A 22,252-nucleotide genomic window follows, 5' to 3' on the forward strand; every position below is an offset into this window, starting at 1 on the left:
CCCTAACTGCACACTGTAGTGGCGGCTGGGCCCCAGGCGGAGAGCTGTTTGGCGCACGTCCTTCCGCCGCCAAGGATCGCAGGGCAACATTCTTTGCCTCCTGTCTCCTCCTCCTCCTACTCAGCTTCCTCCTCCTCTTCTTCCACCTGCTCATCCAGTCAGCCACACACCTTCACCACCAACTTCAGCACAGCCCGGGGTAAACGTCAGCAGGCCGTTCTGAAACTCATATGTTTGGGGGACAGGCCCCACACCGCACAGGAGTTGTGGCGGGGTATAGAACAACAGACTGACGAGTGGTTGCTGCCGGTGAGCCTCAAGCCCGGCCTGGTGGTGTGCGATAATGGGCAAAATCTCGTTGCAGCTCTGGGACTAGCCGGTTTGACGCACATCCCTTGCCTGGCGCATGTGCTGAATTTGGTGGTGCAGAAGTTCATTCGCAACTACCCCGACATGTCAGAGCTGCTGCATAAAGTGCGGGCCGTCTGTTCGCGCTTCCGGCGTTCACACCCTGCTGCTGCACGCCTGTCTGCGCTACAGCGTAACTTCGCCTTCCCGCTCACCGCCTCATATGCGATGTGCCCACCAGGTGGAACTCCACCTTGCACATGCTGGACAGACTGTGCGAGCAGCAGCAGGCCATAGTGGAGTTTCAGCTGCAGCACGCACGGGTCAGTCGCACTGCGGAATAGCACCACTTCACCACCAATGACTGGGCCTCCATGCGAGACCTGTGTGCCCTGTTGCGCTGTTTTGAGTACTCCACCAACATGGCCAGTGGCGATAACGCCGTTATCAGCGTTACAATACCACTTCTATGTCTCCTTGAGAAAACACTTAGGCGATGATGGAAGAGGAGGTGGCCGAGGAGGAAGAGGTATTTTTAGCACTTTCAGGCCAGTCTCTTCGAAGTGACTCAGAGGGAGGTTTTTTGCAACACCAGAGGCCAGGTACAAATGTGGCCAGACAGGGCCCACTACTGGAGGACGAGGAGGACGAGGAGGAGGTGGAGGAGGATGAGGATGAAGCATGTTCACAGCGGGGTGGCACCCAAAGCAGCTTGGGCCCATCACTGGTGCGTGGCTGGGGGGAAACACAGGACGATGACGATACGCCTCCCACAGAGGACAGCTTGTCCTTACCTCTGGGCAGCCTGGCACACATGAGCGACTACATGCTGCAGTGGCTGCGCAACGACAGCAGAGTTGCCCACATTTCAACATGTGCGGACTACTGGGTTGCCACCCTGCTGGATCCCCGGTACAAAGACAATGTGCCCACCTTACTTCCTACACTGGAGCGTGATAGGAAGATGCGCGAGTACAAGCGCACGTTGGTAGACGCGCTACTGAGAGCATTCCCAAATGTCACAGGGGAACCAGTGGAAGCCCAAGGCGAAGGCAGAGGAGGAGCAAGAGGTCGCCAACGCAGCTGTGTCACGGCCAGCTCCTCTGAGGGCAGGGTTAGCATGGCAGAGATGTGGAAAAGTTTTGTCACCACGCCACAGCTAACTGCACCACCACCTGATACGGAACGTGTTAGCAGGAGGCAACATTTCACTAACATGGTGGAACAGTACCTGTGCACACCCCTCCACGTACTGACTGATGGTTCGGCCCCATTCAACTTCTGGGTCTCCAAATTGTCCACGTGGCCAGAGCTAGCCCTTTATGCCTTGGAGGTGCTGGCCTGCCCGGCGGCCAGCGTTTTGTCTGAACGTGTATTCAGCACAGCAGGGGGCGTCATTACAGACAAACGCAGCTGCCTGTCTACAGCCAATGTGGACAAGCTGACGTTCATAAAAATGAACCAGGCATGGATCCCACAGGACCTGTCCATCCCTTGTGCAGATTAGACATTACCTCCCCTTAACAATATATTATTGTACTCCAGGGCACTTCCTCATTCAATCCTATTTTTATTTTCATTTTACCATTATATTGCGGGGCAACCCAATGTTGAATGAACCTCTCCTCTGTCTGGGTGCCGGGGCCTAAATGTGTGACAGTGGCCTGTTCCAGTGGTGGGTGACGTGAAGCCTGATTCTCTGCTATGACATGAAGACTGATTCTCTGCTGACATGAAGACTGAATCTCTAATATGGGACCTCTCTCCTCTGCCTGGGTGCCTGGGCCTAAATATGTGACAGTGGCCTGTTCCAGTGGTGGGTGACGTGAAGCCTGATTCTCTGCTATGACATGAAGACTGATTCTCTGCTGACATGAAGCCTGAATCTCTGTTATGGGACCTCTTTCCTCTGCCTGGGTGCCTGGGCCTAAATATGTGACAGTGGCCTGTTCCAGTGGTGGGTGACGTGAAGCCTGATTCTCTGCTATGACATGAAGACTGATTCTCTGCTGACATGAAGCCTGAATCTCTGTTATGGGACCTCTCTCCTCTGCCTGGGTGCCTGGGCCTAAATATGTGACAGTGGCCTGTTCCAGTGGTGGGTGACGTGAAGCCTGATTCTCTGCTATGACATGAAGACTGATTCTCTGCTGACATGAAGCCTGAATCTCTGTTATGGGACCTCTCTCCTCTGCCTGGGTGCCGGGGCCTAAATGTGTGACAGTGGCCTGTTCCAGTGGTGGGTGACGTGAAGCCTGATTCTCTGCTATGACATGAAGACTGATTCTCTGCTGACATGAAGACTGAATCTCTAATATGGGACCTCTCTCCTCTGCCTGGGTGCCTGGGCCTAAATATGTGACAGTGGCCTGTTCCAGTGGTGGGTGACGTGAAGCCTGATTCTCTGCTATGACATGAAGACTGATTCTCTGCTGACATGAAGCCTGAATCTCTGTTATGGGACCTCTTTCCTCTGCCTGGGTGCCTGGGCCTAAATATGTGACAGTGGCCTGTTCCAGTGGTGGGTGACGTGAAGCCTGATTCTCTGCTATGACATGAAGACTGATTCTCTGCTGACATGAAGCCTGAATCTCTGTTATGGGACCTCTCTCCTCTGCCTGGGTGCCTGGGCCTAAATATGTGACAGTGGCCTGTTCCAGTGGTGGGTGACGTGAAGCCTGATTCTCTGCTATGACATGAAGACTGATTCTCTGCTGACATGAAGCCTGAATCTCTGTTATGGGACCTCTCTCCTCTGCCTGGGTGCCTGGGCCTAAATGTGTGACAGTGGCCTGTTCCAGTGGTGGGTGACGTGAAGCCTGATTCTCTGCTATGACATGAAGACTGATTCTCTGCTGACATGAAGCCTGAATCTCTGTTATGGGACCTCTCTCCTCTGCCTGGGTGCCTGGGCCTAAATGTGTGACAGTGGCCTGTTCCAGTGGTGGGTGACGTGAAGCCTGATTCTCTGCTATGACATGAAGACTGATTCTCTGCTGACATGAAGCCTGAATCTCTGTTATGGGACCTCTCTCCTCTGCCTGGGTGCCTGGGCCTAAATATGTGACAGTGGCCTGTTCCAGTGGTGGGTGACGTGAAGCCTGATTCTCTGCTATGACATGAAGACTGATTCTGTGCTGACATGAAGCCAGATTCTCTGTTACGGGACCTCTCTCCTCTGTCTGGGTGCCAGGGCCTAAATGTGTGACAGTGGCCTGTTCCAGTGGTGGGTGACGTGAAGCCTGATTCTCTGCTATGACATGAAGACTGATTCTGTGCTGACATGAAGACAGATTCTCTGTTACGGGACCTCTCTCCTCTGACTGGGTGCCGGGGCCTAAATATATGACAATGGACTGTTACAGTGGTGGGTGACGTGAAGCCAGATTCTCTGCTATGGCATGAAGACTGATTCTCTGCTGATGTGAAGCCAGATTCTCTGCTATGGGACCTCTCTCCAATTGATATTGGTTTATTTTTATATATTTTATTTTTATTTTAATTCATTTCCCTATTCACATTTGTTTGCAGGGGATTTACCTACTTGTTGATGCCTTTTGCAGCCCTCTAGCTCTTTCCTGGGCTGTTTTACAGCCTTTTTAGTGCCGAAAAGTTCGGGTCCCCATTAACTTCAATGGGGTTCGGGTTCGGGACGAAGTTCGGGTCGGGTTCGGATCCCGAACCCGAACATTTCCGGGAAGTTCGGCCGAACTTCTCGAACCCGAACATCCAGGTGTTCGCTCAACTCTAGTTCCTACCACTCGGACCTCCACCGATCACGAGAATGGGGGCCCCAAAATGAACGAAAAACGGCATGTCGAGCATGCACTCTGCCACCCTTTTAATGGTATGTGCCAAACATAGCCAAGCCCTGTACTCTGCCTTTTCCAGCAGTCTCATAGAGATGAATGGAGCGGCAGTTGGCATGCTCAACCTGCCACTCTGTATATTTTGGGGGCTCTTATGGGTACAGGGCTCCCGTTCTCGTGATCAGTGGGGGTCCCAGTAGTAGGAGTGCCATCAATCTTATAGTCATTCCAGTATCCTGTTGAAGCAGATCTAATAGTTATCCCATATCCTAGGAGTAGGGGATAAATTCAAATGAACAGAATACCCCTTGAACTTTAGCATATAAAAAAATCAGTCTTAGTAAATATGGGCCATAGTAGCTTTGGGGCATGAAGATGATAACCCACTGCAGCCAGACATTTTTTATAACCCAGCCCTGCCAGAGAACCACCTAAATCAGAACAGTTCTAAGCACATTGGACCAGCTTCATGACCACCATTGGTCCACCAAGGCCCGTTGAACAATGTCAACAATGGCAGCCATGATAATGTTAATCGTATTAGATTTTTTTTTTTTGTAACAGTGTGTGCCAAAAAAAAGTAAGGTAAAACTATGCAGGCGTAAAATAGACTTTTCCCAAAATGTTCAAGAATGTGTTTGTGAAGTTGACAAATTGACTTCCTTTCTTTCCGTATTTTTTTACCCCATTGTTTCCAGCTTATGTAGCAGAACAATGAAGATAAAGTTTTTGTGAAGTCACATAAATCCTGTCTGCAGTTTCTGTAAAGATTTAGTTATTTCAGGTTTTGTTTCTTTTCCTGCGAGCGAGATGGTGTTATTAAAACATTTTACTCTCTCCGGCCCAACCTCAGAAACACAATGGGGATAAACTGTGCTTTATATCAAATTACTAAAAGTGGATGTTCACCTTTATATCGCCTTTACATACGTGGATACAATCTACATACAAAATTAAACTGGTTATCTGGCCATATATACTAATGACCTATCGTCAGGATAGGTCATCAATATCTGATCGGCGGGGGTTCCGATAGCCGGCACTCCTACCAAGCAGCTGTTTGAAGAGAAGGTGGCTCTCCATGCAAGCTTGGATTCCTAGTCATTACACTATGTGGCGTCTCCCCTGTAGCGGTGGCCTAGTGTAATTACAAGTGAACGGAGCGAGTAATTCTCATTACACTGCACTCCCGGGACGACGTACAGCATAATGAACAGAAAGCAGCGCTCACATAGAGCTCCATCTCCTCATCAGACAGCTGTTCAGCGGGGTGTCGGGTGTCGGACCCCCCAACCCCCCCCCTCCCCGATCAGATATTGATGACCCATCCTGACGATAGGTCATCAATATACGTGGCCGGACAACCCCTTTAAGTATTTTTGAGGTGAGGGCCCCACATAGAAATGATTAAAGTAAGGCCCCCTTCTAGTGCTGATTTACATGACTCTACTAAGGACCCGAGGACTTGGCACATGTCTGCACTCACCTCCTTTCATCATCCCTGGGTCAAATGGGTTATCTCATGATTAATGATCCAGATCCAGAGATCTCCCCACTCATTGCTATAATTGCTCTGCTAGATTTATTTCAAGCTGGCAGCTGAATGATGTGTCCTTTCTGCTGTAGCTCTTTTCCTATCACAGCTTAATGGGTTTGTCCTTGCTGTTGCCTGTCTCCCCATCACAGGTCAGGGGGTGCATCCTTTCTGTTACAGCTATCTCCCTATCACAGCTCAGGGAGCATGTCCTTTATGCTACAGATCTCTCCCTATCACAGCTCAGGGAGCATGTTCTTTCTGCTGCAGCCTCTCCCTATCACAACCTAGAAGGTGTGTACTTTCTCTTGCAGCTCTCCGTATCACAGGTAATGTGGCATGTCCTTTGTGTTATAGCTCTCTGCCCATCACAGCTCAGGGAGCATGTTGTTTATGCTGCAGCTCTCTCTATGTCACTGTGAAAGCTTCTAAAAGAAGACCGGACTGGTGGCAGTTGAAGGATGGAACTGAGTATGTGTGACCACCTAAGTGAGGTAGACAGAGAAATAAGGTGTCACGGTGGGGAGTGGGGGAACCACCCACCATACAATGTGGAGCAGGCGGGGTAGCAACTAGGCCTGGGAGCTGAGATAAGGGAGCAGGGCACCTCCTAGAGCTTCCCTAATCCTCGCCCTGACTCCTAACCGTATGAGCACACCTGGAAGGTAGGACGGCTCATACCTAGGAACCTGGGGCCCTGAATCGCCCTGATAATCCCTCAATGGAGAAAGGGCAGAGACGACCTGTTCATCCCAGACACGGATGAACAGGATTCTCACCGGCCAAGCTGCAAGGAAAGGTACAGGCAGCCCCTTCCTGAGGCGACAAAAGATAGACAGGGGGATGTCTAGCAAACATGCTGGACAACAAACACCACCAGACATGTAACAACAACTAGACATCAAACACCAACCCAAACAAACAACAATACACATAGAGACATAATAGGAAGGGAAGGTGATACAGGAAAACATCGGGATGACATTGATGTCCCACTAGGTGGCCCTCACACTGGAAGATGGCAAATCCAGACCAGGAGCATAACTCCAGCACACACCAAGGCTGGAGTACAACTGACTCCTGGCCTCCAGTCACAGGTAAAAGAAGCACCTAGTGACCACACCCAGAAAGGTGGCTAATCCCTCACGCACCAGCAAGGGAAGGAACAGGGGAAACAGGAGCAGATCACACACATGCCCATCACCACACGTTGCCCCTGGCAACGGCATGCACGGCAAAGTGTCACGGCGCACCACACCGAGACCGTGACACTGCCGTGACATAAGGAAAAGGACAAACAGCAGGTGGCGCTGTACGGATTTTATTTAATAACTCAGTTGCTATACTAAGGCCTCTTTCACCCCAGCGATACAGATTGTGTCGGGATCTTTTCAGGGAAAAACTGATGGTTTTGCAAACAAGTTCTATCAGTTTTGTCTGCATTTGCGTTTAGTGTTTCAGTTTTTTACGCGCGGATACAATCAGTTTTGATGCGTCTAACCTAACCATGCCTAACCATCAGTGATAAACGCATTACATCCGGATGCCTTCAGTTTTTGAAGCAAGCCCCATTGACTTCTATGGAGCAAGGCAGTGTGAAAAACACAGACTATAGAACAGGCTGTGGTTTTTCCAGAACGCAGAAATGATGAGTGAAAAACATCATGTACACGTCATTGAAATGAATGGGTCCGGATTCAGTCTGAAACATCCAAATGGAAAACATACTTGTGTGAAAGAGGCCTAAGGGGGAAATTATCAAATCAGATATGTCAGTTTTCTGGCTTAAAAAAGTTGGGGATTAAGCCATTTTCTGTGAATTTGAATAATTTTTACAACATTTGGTGTCTTTCGCAACTTTTCAAAGTAGTCTACGTTTAAGAGCTAAAAGTGAGATTAGACCTGGATTATGGCTCATTTATTTTGTGTGACTTTTGCAATAGTCGCAAAAAAGTAGCAAACTGCTCCAGGCAACCCCCTGGTGTATTTTTGCAAATAGGTTTAAACTACATTGAACACACACCAAAAGCATTATTGAGGCACATCATGCCACGTCAGAGCAAAGACAGACTTAAAAGTGACACCAAAACAACCGCAAATGATAAATGTCCTCCTAAATTTTTAATTACATCCAGTTACAAAAGTATTCAAATCCAGTCACCGGCTTTAAGGCCCCTTTCACACGGGCGAGTATTCCGCGCGGATGCGATGCGTGAGGTGAACGCATTGCACCCGCACTGAATACCGACCCATTCATTTCTATGGGGCTGTGCACATGAGCGGTGATTTTCACTCATCACTTATGCGTTGCATGAAAATCGCAGCATGCTCTATATTCTGCGTTTTTCACGCAACGCAGGCCCCATAGAAGTGAATGGGGTTGCGTGAAAATCGCAAGCATCCGCAAGCAAGTGCGGATGCGGTGCGATTTTCACGCACGGTTGCTAGGAGACGATCGGGATGGAGACCCGATCATTATTATTTTCCCTTATAACATGGTTATAAGGGAAAATAATAGCATCCTGAATACAGAATGCATAGTAAAACAGCGCTGGAGCGGTTAAAAAAAATAAAAAATAATTTAACTCACCTTAGTCCACTTGATCGCGTAGCCCGGCATCTCCTTCTGTCTCCTTTGTTGAATAGGACCTGTGGTGAGCATTAATTACAGGAACAGGACCTTTGATGACGTCACTCCGGTCATCACATGGTACGTCACATGATCTTTTACCATGGTGATGGATCATGTGATGACCGGAGTGACGTCATCAAAGGTCCTGTTCCTGTAATTAATGCTCACCACAGGTCCTGTTCAGCAAAGGAGACAGAAGGAGATGCCAGGCTACGCGATCAAGTGGACTAAGGTGAGTTAAATAATTTTTTATTTATTTTAACCCCTCCAGCGCTAGTTTACTATGCATTCTGTATTCAGAATACTATCATTTTCCCTTATAACTATGTTATAAGGGGAAATAATACAATCTACAGAACACCGATCCCAAGCCCGAACTTCTGGGAAGAAGTTCGGGTTTGGGTACCAAATATGCGCGATTTTTCTCACGCGAGTGCAAAACGCATTACAATGTTTTGCACTCGCGCGGAAAAATCGCGGGTTTTCCCACAACGCACCCGCACATTTTTCCTTAACGCCCCAAGGGATATTCCAATTTCAGCAAACGATGTCATACATGTGACTTAGGCCTCCGCAAAAAACAGATCCGCAAAAAATACGGATGACATCCGTATGCATTCCGTATTTTGCGGAACGGAACAGCTGGCCCTTCATAGAACAGTACTATCCTTGTCCGTAATGCGGACAATAATAGGACATGTTCTATATTTTTTTTGCGGAACGTAAATACGGGCATACGGAAATACACGGAGTAACTTCAGTTTTTTTTGCGGACCCATCGAAAGTGAATGGTTCCCTATACGGTCCGCAAAAAAAACGCAACGGACACGGAAAGAAAATACGTTCGTGTGCATGAGCCCTTAGTCTGCTTTTCTGTCTGCAAAAAAAAAAAAGGATCTCTATATATAGTTTCTATGTGCATTCGATTTCTTTTCTCACTCCCATCAACAGAACGGACTGTTCTTCTCCATAAAAACAAATAACAGCGAGGATGGGTTTAGAAGCAGTGGCAGTTATGACCAGGTATAAGCCTTGCCAAATACAAGTTATCATTTACATGATGCAGGATCTCATATGAATCTGTATGGACTTTATATATATATCCATTAGTGCTTCAGGTGTATTAGTCCTTCAAAGGCTAGGGACCTCTTCAGGGTCAGTTTTATTTTATGATTGCATTTCACTCATTTCTAAACTCCTGAAAGCCCATAAATAGCGTTGAGCGAACCTGAACTGCAAAGTTCGGTACCGAACTTTGCGAGTTCGGGTGCCCGGACCCAAACCCGGACTTTTTAACTGAAGTTCGGGTTCGAGTTTGGTGTTCGGGTGATTTTATTATTTTCCATTATAACATGGTTATAACGGAAAATAATAGCATTCTTAAAACAGAATGCTAAATAAAATGTCTATTGATCGCGTAGCCTTCTATCTTCATTCAGCAGGACCTGCGGTGACGTCACCACGCTCACCACGTGGTGAGCGTGGTGACGTCACCGCAGGTCCTTTTGCAGGTCCTAAAGAAAAGAAGATACCGGCTGCGCGATCAAGTGGATGAGGTGAGTTTTTAATTTTTTTTTAAACCCCTCAATAGACGTTTTATTTAGCATTCTGTTTTAAGAATGCTATTATATTCCGTTATAACCATGTTATAATGGAAAATAATAAAGTGAAGTTCAGGTCCCCATTGACTTAAATGGGGTCCGGGTTCGGGGTCAAGTTCGGGTCCCGAACCCGAACTTTGACCTGAAGTTCAGCTGAATCGGGCGAACCCGAACTTCCACAGGTTCGCTCAACCCTACCCATAAGCACTCACTATAGCTAAATTTGTATCGAACTGAGAAGTAGTGTTTATCAGCTGTCAGGAGATCAGAGATAAGGGCTTCACATGAGCCGTTAGAACAGCAACATGTTAGGCCTCTTTCACACAGCCATTGTGATTCCGTTCCGTGCAGCGGCCGGGACGGATCCAGACCCATTCAACTTGAATGGGTTCGTGATCCATCCATTCCGCAAAAAGATAGAACAAATTAAATTTTTTTGCGGAACGGACGCACAGATCGGAACCCCACAGAAGCACTCCAAATGAATGGGTCCGCATCCGTGATGCGGAATGCACACGACCAGTGCCACGTGTATTGTCAGAAAATGACAGCCTACAGATAGACTGAAGCTTAAGGGCTCATTAAGATGAACGTAAGGGCTCCGTGCCTGTGCTGCAGACCGCGGTCTGCAATGCACGGATATAGGCTTTATCAATCCGTGCCGCAGATGCAGACCCATTGACTTAAATTAGTCCAGGATCCGCAAAATATAGCAAAAGATCTTTTGCGGTGTGGAGCTCATGGAAGTGCTTCGTAGTTTTTCCGTATGCTTCCAATCTGTGTCTCTGTTTTGCAAAAGATAGAACATCTTTTGCCCTTATTTTGAGGATCGCGGACCCATTTAAGTCAATGGGTCCACATCTGCAGCACAGATTGTACACTGCCGATGCCAGTATAGTGCAAATCCGCCGCTTGCGATCTGCAATATGGACATGGAGCCCTTATGGTTCTGTGAATTTTCCCTAACCCTCTAGGATAAAAACTCCTGAAAATTTTTAATAAAGGCCAACTGAAAATATGATTTTTAGCCTGTAACGAGCAAAATGTATGCGTAACAAAAATTGCTCCTGAAGGTTTACAGCCTTTAAAGGCTATGTACGCCTTTGGGGGCAATTTGTTTTTATTATTGCATTGTACTCATTTTTTTTAGCTAAAAATCATAGCAGCCTTTGGATTTTCTGTCTTTTCCGTCAGACCAGATGATGACGGACTCCTTATTTCTGCTCTCTGACATTATAAACACTCCTTATAGCTGAGTTCTTATTTTACTGATAAGAATGTGGCTTAAATAAGTGTTTATGATTTCTCAATAGTTTAGACATAAGGCTTATTTGACCGGCACAAAGTGAATGTAAAAGTGCCAGTCACACAGCTAGAAAAACAGTTAACCCTTTGTGACAGAACAGCTCAATATTTTTAATGAACGTCAATTGAAAAAAAGATTTTTAGCCAAAAATGAGTAGCATGCAATCATATAGAAAACTTCCCTCCGAAGGTGTACATAGCCTTTAACTCCCATTCCAGTGTCTTGGATGTAAAGGCCTCTCTGCCTCGTCCTGAGTGCGGTGCACGCTCCATTTTCTATATCCTATAAGCCTTTGCTGTCATTATTGCCCTGTGCCTCCGATGTGCAGACATGCCATGTCACTTTGGATTTCAGTGAACATTTGACATGATTCAAATCCTTACAAAACTCATTCAAGTCAATTAGCGTTTTACACGCTTGCATAACTGCCAGGAAAGAAATCTTAATGGCCGGGCTAAGTGCAGACTTTGCAATATCCAGCATTGTGGGCTTACTAGGACAATCCGGGGGGCTACACAACTCAGGTAGGGATGGAACGACACAGGAGCACATTGGTAAAATATATAGTTTTCCACTCTGTTTTGTGCTTTTGGGTCATATTTACAGAAATTTTGCATGGTCCTAACATGGCCCTAAATCTACAATGCATATTGGAGTACACCCATTCATTGGCCTAGGACATAGAACGGTGCAATAAAATATGGCAGTAACCAAAAACATACTACAGCAAGGGTGAAAATGCGAGGCGACTGTGCCTAGTACTGCAGCGTGTCCTATACTAGCTGTTGTACCAGGCACAGCCAGACATATGGATGAGCAGCCGTTCCTGTGTATGCAGTCATGGACCTTTGATTATCATGATTGGCAGGGGTCCAGGAGGTTAGACCCCTATCGATCAAACCTTGATAACCTCTCCTAGTTAGACAATAGTCCAAGGACTTTGCCATTTTAATGATAGTCACTTACAGCTGTTCTCTAAGGCAAGGTTCAGACATGGCAGATTTGTTGCAGATTACCAGATATCAAAACAGACTGCAGAATAATGCTTGAGAATAGAGTTTTATAAAACCACATGCTGCACAAAGAAATCTTCACAAATGGTAGGGCATGCAGCAGATTTCCAAATCCTCAGAATGCATTCACTATATATCACCGGTTTGTACTGCATATTTCATTCTTTCATAGGGAGTGTAACATCTTGTAGCTATCGTGAACCTTAATATTTATTTGACAGCAGTATTATTGAGACATTGTATAGCAATATTATGAATTGTTATGAAATCAATTGCTTGTTGTATAGAGCTGTTATATGGTCACTGTATGTTAGTATTAATACAGCATTATATGGTGGTATTGACATTGTATGGCAATGCTACTTAAAGGGAACCTGTCAACTATTTTGGGGCTGCTTAACCACCAGCATGCCTTTTATGCAGCTGGTGATTAGGACCACCCAAACCTGTCCATATCAAGACTGTCCATCTGTAAATGAACTTAGGCTTCTTTCACAGTGCCGGCAGGAGTTCCATCAGGCTGTTCTGGCAGAGACCAACCTGCCGGAGCTCTCTGAATCCAGGATTGCCAGAAGGTACCAGAATGCCCACCAGCCCCATTGACTATAAAGGGGTGCGGCGGAGATCTGGGTTTTGCTGGGGCAGTATTTAGTGCTGCACTATTATATTGCTGTCCCTGCCTACTTGTGTTGCCTTCTGTCAATTTGGACTCCCCTACAACACTTTTAGTTTTTTTCCAGTTTCCAATCCACCCCTGTTTATTACACTTCACTTTAAAACTTTTGTCTTTTTGTGATACATTTTTAGTTTTCCTCGGTCTTGTCCTTTTTATTTTACAATCATGGATCTCCCTGGTGTCTTTCAATATCCTTATAATTCATATTGATATGGTATCTTAAGCATAATTATTTTGCAGAAACTTATACGTGGACTCTGTAACTTATTTCTGTCATCTTTGCTTCAAGGAAGATTTAAGTTCTATTCTTTAAAAATATAGTTGAAGTGCTCTATGTAAATATCTTCTGTTTTAAAAAGGTCTTGCTGTGCCTTTCCTTCCTAAAATGTTAAATGCCTGTATTATGGTAAAATATGCTTTTCATGGCAGAAGAAATATTGTTTAATGCTGTACAAACACATTTTTCTGCTAATGAAATCTTCTTTTCTTACACCTTACTTGGTTCCCTTACATTAGCTTTGGCAGGGGCTGAAGTATGGATACTTAGAGGCTGTTTCAGGTTACATTAAACATTTAACATTTACTACTAAATGCCAACAATAACCATATTCCATACATTTGGTATTAGTTATGGAGGGCTTGTCTTCTGGCAGTGAAAACCTAAATGCTATGATAATGATCTTTACCAGTATTTCTGTAGTGTGTATAGGTAAACAATGCATTCGGAAAGTCTTTAGACTCTTTCACTTTTTTTCACATTTTGTTATGTTGCGGCCTTGTGCTAAATAGAAAAAAAATTAAAAAAAGAGAAAAAGAAAACGAGATTTGTTTCATTAATCCACAGCGCAGACACTCCCAGCAGATTTGTGCTATTTTCTAACACGGCGTCAGAAACAGAATGAAGCTTTTCTCATTTTATTTTTGATTAACGGGAAATTGCTTCTCAGAAAAACAGAGATTGATATTATATCCCGTCAAATTCATGTTGGGAAACTAATGATGCATTGTTGATTTTCCTCCACGAGTAGGTGATGTAATGATCAGTAATCCGTACACAGATAGCTCAAACGGGAGTGCACATTATATAATATGCATGTCCTGAAAATGCTGATGTGCAGAATATTTTTATGAAGGGAATGAGAAAGAAATGTGCCAGACAGCACTTCCAGGACAAGACAGACAAAGCTGCCATTTGGGGCAGGGTGGGAAATTGGCTAAGCTTTAGAATTAAAGGGGTTCTCCGGGAATTAAGAAAATGAAAATACTTCAATATTACTTTTCTATAAATATATTCTCAAATACCTTTCATTATTTATAATGGCTCGTTTTGTCTGGGGAGCGATCATCAGGGGAAACAAAATGGCTGCTGTCCCATCAGTTCACACAAAACCTGTCCTGATCACACCTGAGGATAAGTTACTTTTCAACACTGAGGTAAAGAGCTGCCTCATCCCCCTCTCTACTTGTCAGTGATTATGATCCTGAATACAGATGATAAGAACTTTAGCTAAATCTCTGGGGAATTTAGTTCATGAGGAGACATGAAGTACAGAGAGGACGGACAGGACAAACTGTGGTAATGTGGGGCTGTGGTAATGGAGACTACATACAAGTGCTGCTGCTCATTAGCCTCACCTAACCCTCCTCTCATGTCTCCTCATCGTCTCCATTCCCATAGAGATTCACCTGTATTCAGATCATGATTCCTGACAAGCAGAGCAGAGAGGAGGATGAGGCAGCACTATGGCTCATTGCGGCGAAGTAACTTGTCCTCCTGTGTGATTAGGACAGGTTTAGTGTGCACTAATAGGACGGCGGCCATTTTCTTTCTCCGAATGATTGCTCCAAAGACAAAACGAGCCATTCTAAGTAATGAAAGATATTTGAGACTATATTTATTATAAAATAATATTTAAGTGTTTTTTTAATTCCTGGAGAACCCCTTTAACCCCTTAGGGATGCATGACGTACTGGTACGGCAAGTTTCCCGAGTCCTTAAGGACCCATGACGTATCGGTACGTCATGTGTTGTTCCAATCACCGCCGCCCAGCGGGCGGTGATCGGAACATGGTGCCTGCTCAAATCATTGAGCAGGCACCACGGCTAAATGCGCGGAGGGGTCCCGTGACTCCCCTGTGTCGGCGATCGCCGCAAACCGCAGGTCAATTCAGACTTGCGGTTTGCGGCTTTTTATTGTGTGGGCGGTGGTAGTCGGCGGTGCCATCGGGTCCCCATGGGGCTGTGGGGGGGACCCGATGGCATGGAAGGCAGCGCGATGCCTAAGGAATACATTGGCATGGAAGGCAGCGCGATGCCTTGGAATACATTGTAAAGGATTAGACCCCCAAAAGTTCAAGTCCCAAAGAGGGACAAAAAATAAAGTGAAAAAATAAAGTTTCAAAAATAAAGTTTTCCCCCCAAAAAATTAAGTTTCAAGTAAAAATAAACAAAAACGTAATTTTCCCCAAATAAAGTAAAAAAAAATTGGTAAAAGATAGGGGAAAAAAAAGTATACATATTAGGTATCGCCGCGTCCATAAGAACCTGCTCTATAAAAATATCACATGACCTAACCCCTCAGATGAATACAGTAAAAAAAATTAAATGATGTAAAAAAAGCAATTTTTTGTCACCTTACATCACAAAAAGTGTAATAGCAAGCGATCAAAAAGTCATACGCACCCCAAAATAGTGCCAATCAAACCGTCATCTCATCCTCCAAAAAATTAGCCCCTAAACAAGACAATCTCCCAAAAAATAAATAAAACTATGGCTTTCAGAATGTGGAGACACTAAAGAATCTATTTTTTTTTTTTATGCCTTGTTATGTAAAACTGAAACAAATAGTCATATTTGGTATTGTCGCGTCCGTGACAACCTGCTCTATAAAAATACCACATGATATAACCTGTCAGATGAATGTTGTAAATAACAAAAAATAAAAACGGTGCCAAAACAGCTATTTCTTGTTACCTTGCTTCACAAAAAGTGTAATATAGAGAAACCAAAAATCATGTGTACCCTAAACTAGTACCAACAAAACTGCCACCCTATCCCATAGTTTCCAAAATGGGGTCACTTTTTTGGAGTTTCTACTCTAGAGTTGCATCAGGGGGGCTTTAAATGGGACATGGTGTCCAAAAATCTGCCTTCCAAAAAAACGTATGGCATTCCTTTCCTTCTGCGCCCTGCCGTGTGCCCGTACAGCAGTTTACGACCACATATGGGGCGTTTCTGTAAACTACAGAATCAGGGCCATAAATTTTGAGTTTTGTTTGGCTGCTAACCCTTGCTTTGTAACTGGAAAAAATTGATTCAAAGTCAAAATCTGCCAAAAAAGTGATATTTTGAAATTGTATCTCTATTTTCCATTAATTCTTGTGGAACACCTAAAGTTTGTAAAATCTGTTCTGAATACCTTGAGGGGTGTAGCTTGTAAAATGGGGTCATTTTTGGGTGGTTTCTATTATGTAAGCCTCACAAAGTGACTTCAGACCTGAACTGGTCCTTAAAAAGTGGGTTTTAGAAATTTTATGAAAAATTTCAAGATTTAGCTTCTAAACTTCTAAGCCTTGTAACGTCCCCAAAAAATAAAATGGCATTCCCAAAATGATCCAAACATGAAGTAGATATATAGAGAATGTAAAACAATAACTATTTTTGGAGGTATTACTATCTATTATAAAAGCAGAGAAATTGAAATTTGGAAATTTGGTAATTTTTCTAAATTTTTGGTAAATTTGGTCTTTTTTTAATAAATAAAAATGATTTTTTTTTACTCCATTATACCAGTGTCCTGAAGTGCAATTTGACCAACGGCATCTAATGGGGTTAAATTCTTTGCAGAGATTAGCCTCAGGTGTCTGTATGCACCATTTTTAAAGAGCTTACATCTGCCGTGCTATTACAATGGATGTTGGGATGTTGGGAAGGAGTTAAAGTGAAGGTGTACCAAATTATCCTGCTGCCTATTGCCCTCATCAAGACACTGTAGCTAAATTTACTGCCCATCGTTGATGATATCCTTGTTACCATACTTGAGACAAATAAAAGAGACTGTAATTTATAACTGTGTCCTCCTAATCCCTTCTACCATCCTAGAGTGGGTATCCATGCATACTACTTAGGGCCAAAAACATCCTTCACTTTTCTATGAGGAGATCTGGCTATAATGAACCCCTTACACATTTGCTTGCCATATTAGCAGCAACTGCAAGTTAATTTCTTTATAGATTGGGACAGCACATGATTTGAAACACAAGATCAACATAGCTTCTAGTCGACAGTTGGAATTAACTTTATGCAAAAATGCAAGGGTTATGCATAGTCTATGAATAGCCTTGAACTAGATGGGAACACAATGAAACCGAATGTGTATTTCTATATATAGTCAACCACTGTTCCGTAGAGATAGGGCTGATATCCTGCTCCTATTTCCCCATAAGGGCTTGTTTTAATAATAATTTCTAAATAACAGAAATCACTTCCTTCCTTTTATTTTTCGATGTCAAAAATTCATATAACAATAAATTCCTTTGATTTAAATAGTAAAATCTGCAATCAGAGGAAAAGTGCAAAAAATTAGAATTTATTTATCTCTTACATCATAACTCCAAACTCTCTTTGTAAAATTAGAAATTATACAAGTTCCCGATTTATAAAAAAGAATGACCATGTTCTCAGTACTAGTGGTCACCATCTTACCAAACGTGTGCACATGACTGTTATTCCCAGGTGGGGCATTCTCAGGTGTCCCGTCATCTGCATCATATACTGAGTGCCATAAACTATATTGTAGCCTGAGAACAACTAAAAGGTAGATGTCTTCTTCTGAAATGTTGACAAACCTATTCTCTGTGCCATATCAGATGTTCATTATGGTTTTAAAGTTTTAAATATTTTCAATGTAAACTACAATGGAAAGTTAACAAACCATGTAAAATTTGGAGGAGGATTACCATCATCACCAGTGCTATTCTAGATAGGCCTACATAGAGGAAACTCATCCTATGTCTTCACTTTAAACCTGATGGAAGATAGCAGTGTGATCAGTTTAAACACACATAGGTCTATATAGTCCAAGACCTCCTTGGAAGCTGCCACCCCCAGATATGTTGTCATGTATAACCAATAATATAGATGATCTTTTTAGATTTAATTAGTAATTTGGATTCATTGTAATAGTAAAATGCTGGATTTAAGTTCAACCCTGATGATTTACTAAAGCCTCATACAAGAGGATGCCATGGTCCACAAAGGACAAGTCTAGGGATAATCTGCCCTCCCCCTTGACAAACCTGAGACTCTTTACGTCAGGATCCTCATTTTTTTAGCAGTTCATGCCGTCGCATCACTATGCAGGGCTGTGCTGGCCACGCTTACCAGCAAAGTCTCAGCTTCGGGACCTGTCAGTATGGCTGGAAACCAAGCCAATCAGGTGTCCAAACCCAGAGCTAGATGGGGAATTTAAGACTGCTGATTTCTATCAACCTTGACTATGATTGCGTTTGTTTTCAGGACTCTATATTTTGCGACTTCCTACTGACGTTCTTGGTGCACTGACTTCTGGCTTGTTTCTGTATTTACCCTGTGGGTGCTGTTCCTGCTTATATCAACTCTCCCGGTCCCAACCTTGGCTTCTCTTTGGATTATAAAAGTGAAAATATCAAGGAAGGGAGCTCACTGGAATATAACTCAGCCTACTATACCACCTAGTTGCTCAGTAAAATTGATAATAAAAGGACGGTTTTGTTACAATAATATATCCACATTTATTATTGCCTAATAAAATACATATAAAATATCATGTTCTATATATAAACACAATAACCAATTAAAATAAGCAAAAAATAATATCCAGTCACGTTCCCTCTATAAACATATAGTGCGGAGCTCTCGCACTATTTAAAAATCAGTACGTTCCACAGCATTATAGAAGTTATTGCAGTGTCCTATTGATACATGCTTTCTTGTAATGTTCTTAATTAGTTTAAAGTTGCCACTCTTTGAAATAGTACCAAACGTAATGTGCAGCGCTGATCGGGTGGTTATATCGTCACTGTTTAAATTAACGGCACTGTTATTATGCACAATAGTTAAGCAGTATATGGTGTTGGATGCTTACTGCTTCATATAAGGCGCGTAATGATTGTTCAGGTGGTTTCGTCGTTACCACCCGACACATTCTGGAAATAGTGCAGTCATTATGCGAGATGTTCAAGCAGATTATGTTGCTAGCTGCTTACCGGACCTGTCGCTGTATTTAATAAAAGTTGGTACGTACAAGGCTGTATTTAGATTTCAGTTCTCTTGTAGAGCGCTTGTTACCCTTCTTGCATATGCGCTAGTGCCGGCACTGTTTTCTTGCGCATGCGAGTTGATCACTTTGTAACACTGGCTTTGGTCTTTGATTGCGAAGTTTCGATGTAAAGATTCGCACTCCTTATATGCTGCTGTGCTTTCAATTACCAAACGCATTTCAAAACCGCACAGGTTCCTTCTTCAGTGGTTAAAAATATAATGAGAATGAGGGACAAATAAATCGTTACCTATATAGGAATCATGTGACTTATAAACTCTGGGCCGGACTATGACATATAAGTACTACTAGTCAAGACCTGGACTGGACTATACTTTGTCTTTATTCTTGTGTTCAGTTCAGACATTGTGATTATGTGATAACACTATTTTAGATGTTATTACTTTTACTTGTAATCTCCATTATTGATCTATATTGTTTTACTTTGCATATCATATACTGTATAGTGTTTTTAAAACTGACAATTCATATTCTGAACTACAAAGTATATGTCTGGATACCTCTCATATGATATACTTCCATATTCCTTAGATCGTATATGTGGAGATTATTTAGACCCTGCGGTTTGTATTGTATTTTTACTACCATATTGTATATAATTCATACCTCGAAAAATATATAAGAAATAAAATTAAAAAAACAATGACAACTAGAAAAGCTACAATTTCTGGGGAAATTGTGTGAAGTGTTCTTGCCTCCACCAGTAATCTACAACTGGAGTGGGCGGAGTAACTGGGTGGAGTGGCTGGAGTAACTGTTGTGTGGTTAGAGTGGCTGGAGTAACTGTGGAAAGGTTGGACTGGGCAGAGTAACTTTATGGAGTGGGCAGAGTAACTGTGTGGAGTGTTTGGAGTGAGCAAAGATAGTAAACATTACACTAACCAATTGATTGATCAAATTTAAAAAGTGCACATGGCAAGCTTGATAGAGTGAGAAATGCATTTCAACTTTTATTTATTTATATAGCACATTTAATTTCAATGTTGTTGCCCAAAGTGCTTCACAATTACATTAAAGGAAACCTGTCACCAGGATTTTGTGCATAGAGCTGGGGACATGGGCTGCTAGATGGCCGCTAGCACATTTGCAATACCCAGTCCCCACAGCTCTCTGCGCTTTTATTGTGTTAAAAAAACGTTTTGACGTGGGGCGGTGCTGGGCTCCTTTCCGCTTGACTCCTCTCCGGACACAGGACACATATCAGGTTCATTTGCATATTGATCCAAACTTTTTTTACACAGTAAAAGCACAGAGAGCTGTGGGGACTGGGTATTGCAGATGAGCTAGCGGCCATCTAGCAGCCCATGTCCCCAGCTCTATACACAAAATCCTGGTGACAGGTTCCCTTTAAAACATACATTCATAAAAACATTAGCAGCATTATCAAACCTAGCAGATGAAGGTATGACCACATGCATTTGTGGGGTCTCAGCATCTTGAAGTAGAATGGAGGTGAAGGTGTGCTATCTGTTTCCTGGCAACGCTCATGCCCCATTAATGCAGGCTCTAAGCGTGTGACACCACATCACGATGTACCTCCTGGACACATTCACTGTCACAAACCTCCATTTCCACTATGCTGCTGTGGGGCTCCGGATCCCGAATGTCACAAACCTCCATTTCCACTATGCTGCTGTGGGGCTCCAGATCCCAAAAGTGTGGGTATGAAAGGTCCAGTTTAGTCCAGCGTATCTTTGCAGCTTTAGATCTCTTTCCTTTAGACGGCATGATGATATTCACACAGCTGTAATTTCTTTTCATAAATGTAGCTAGTTAAAACACCATAAATACTCTCTACTGTATACAACTTATTTCCAAAATTTTAAAGGTGTTGGCCACCCTAAGTATCAAAAATCCAGTGCCCCAGGCCCAGACAATAGCCCAAACTATGAAGTATTTATATCATGCTAAATGTGCTGGCTATATGTAATTTTTTTAATCTGTTCACCATGACATGTTCCCCTGAGGAGCTCCCTCAGACAGGCTGTGTGGGCGGAGCAGCTGTAAAGTGAAAGTAAATATCCCAGCATGCATTGCAGCAAGCATCTTCAGAGGAGCAGTCACATGACATCCCCGCCCACCTCTGTTCCTATAGAGACAAAAGCCCATCAGACTTCTGTACAGACACAGCAATAGAAAGCACACCCCAGTGCCAGCAGTAGAGAGGGCACTTCACTGGCGGTTGCTATCTTCCTAACACGAAGAGTTTATATTGCGAGAATCACAAGACCCAGACCTATATTTTGATTCATAGTATGTCTCTAAAATATTAAAAATGAAGGCACAGTCACAGTTTAGAAATTGCCCTTCAAATTTGAGGTGGCTAGAGTGGCGTTTCAATGAATGTCAATGGGCGGCGTGAGTTGCAAACAAATGGTCATATTCTGAAAACTATCAGGACTATGGCCTAGCCGTGGACATTTTTTAGTGGCAGCAGGGATAGCTGAACGTTTTGATATAAGATTTGTGTAGGTGGGCTTGAAAATTAGAGATGTCGCGAACATAAAATTTTCCGTTCGCGAACGGCGAACGCGAATTGCCGCAAATGTTTTCTAACCGGGCGAACCGCCATAGACTTCAATAGGCAGGCAAATTTTAAGACCCACAGGGACTCTTTCTGGCCACAATAGTGATGGAAAAGTTGTTTCAAGGGGACTAACACCTGGACTGTGGCATGCCGGAGGGGGGTCCATGGCAAAACTCCCATGGAAAATTTCGTAGTTGACGCAGAGTGTGGTAAGTTAAATTCGCAATGCGATTAATTTAACCTGCATTAATCGCATTGCGAATTCAACTTAGAGCTAAGTTCCTAATGGTTGTATTGCTAGAATTGACAAATATAACGAATATAGCACTATATTCTCAATCTTCGTTATATTCTAGCAATACAACCATTAGGAACCCAGATCTAAGTTGAATTCGCAATGCGATTAATATAACCTGTATTAGGCTGAGTTCACACGAGCGTGTCCGGATAAGGTCCGGATGAGTTGCGGCAAACCCGCGCGAGTAG

General features: G+C 43.6%; 1 protein-coding gene across 1 annotated transcript in view; it reads left to right on the forward strand.

The window, feature by feature from the left end:
- ADGRA1 (adhesion G protein-coupled receptor A1) overlaps nucleotides 1-22,252 on the forward strand; it is a 926,644-nt gene that overhangs the window by 247,260 nt on the left and 657,132 nt on the right. The gene's annotated exons all lie outside the window — the stretch shown is intronic.

The sequence above is a fragment of the Bufo bufo genome, chromosome 6, assembly GCF_905171765.1.
Source record: "Bufo bufo chromosome 6, aBufBuf1.1, whole genome shotgun sequence".
In the NCBI taxonomy this organism is placed as follows: Eukaryota; Metazoa; Chordata; class Amphibia; order Anura; family Bufonidae; genus Bufo; species Bufo bufo.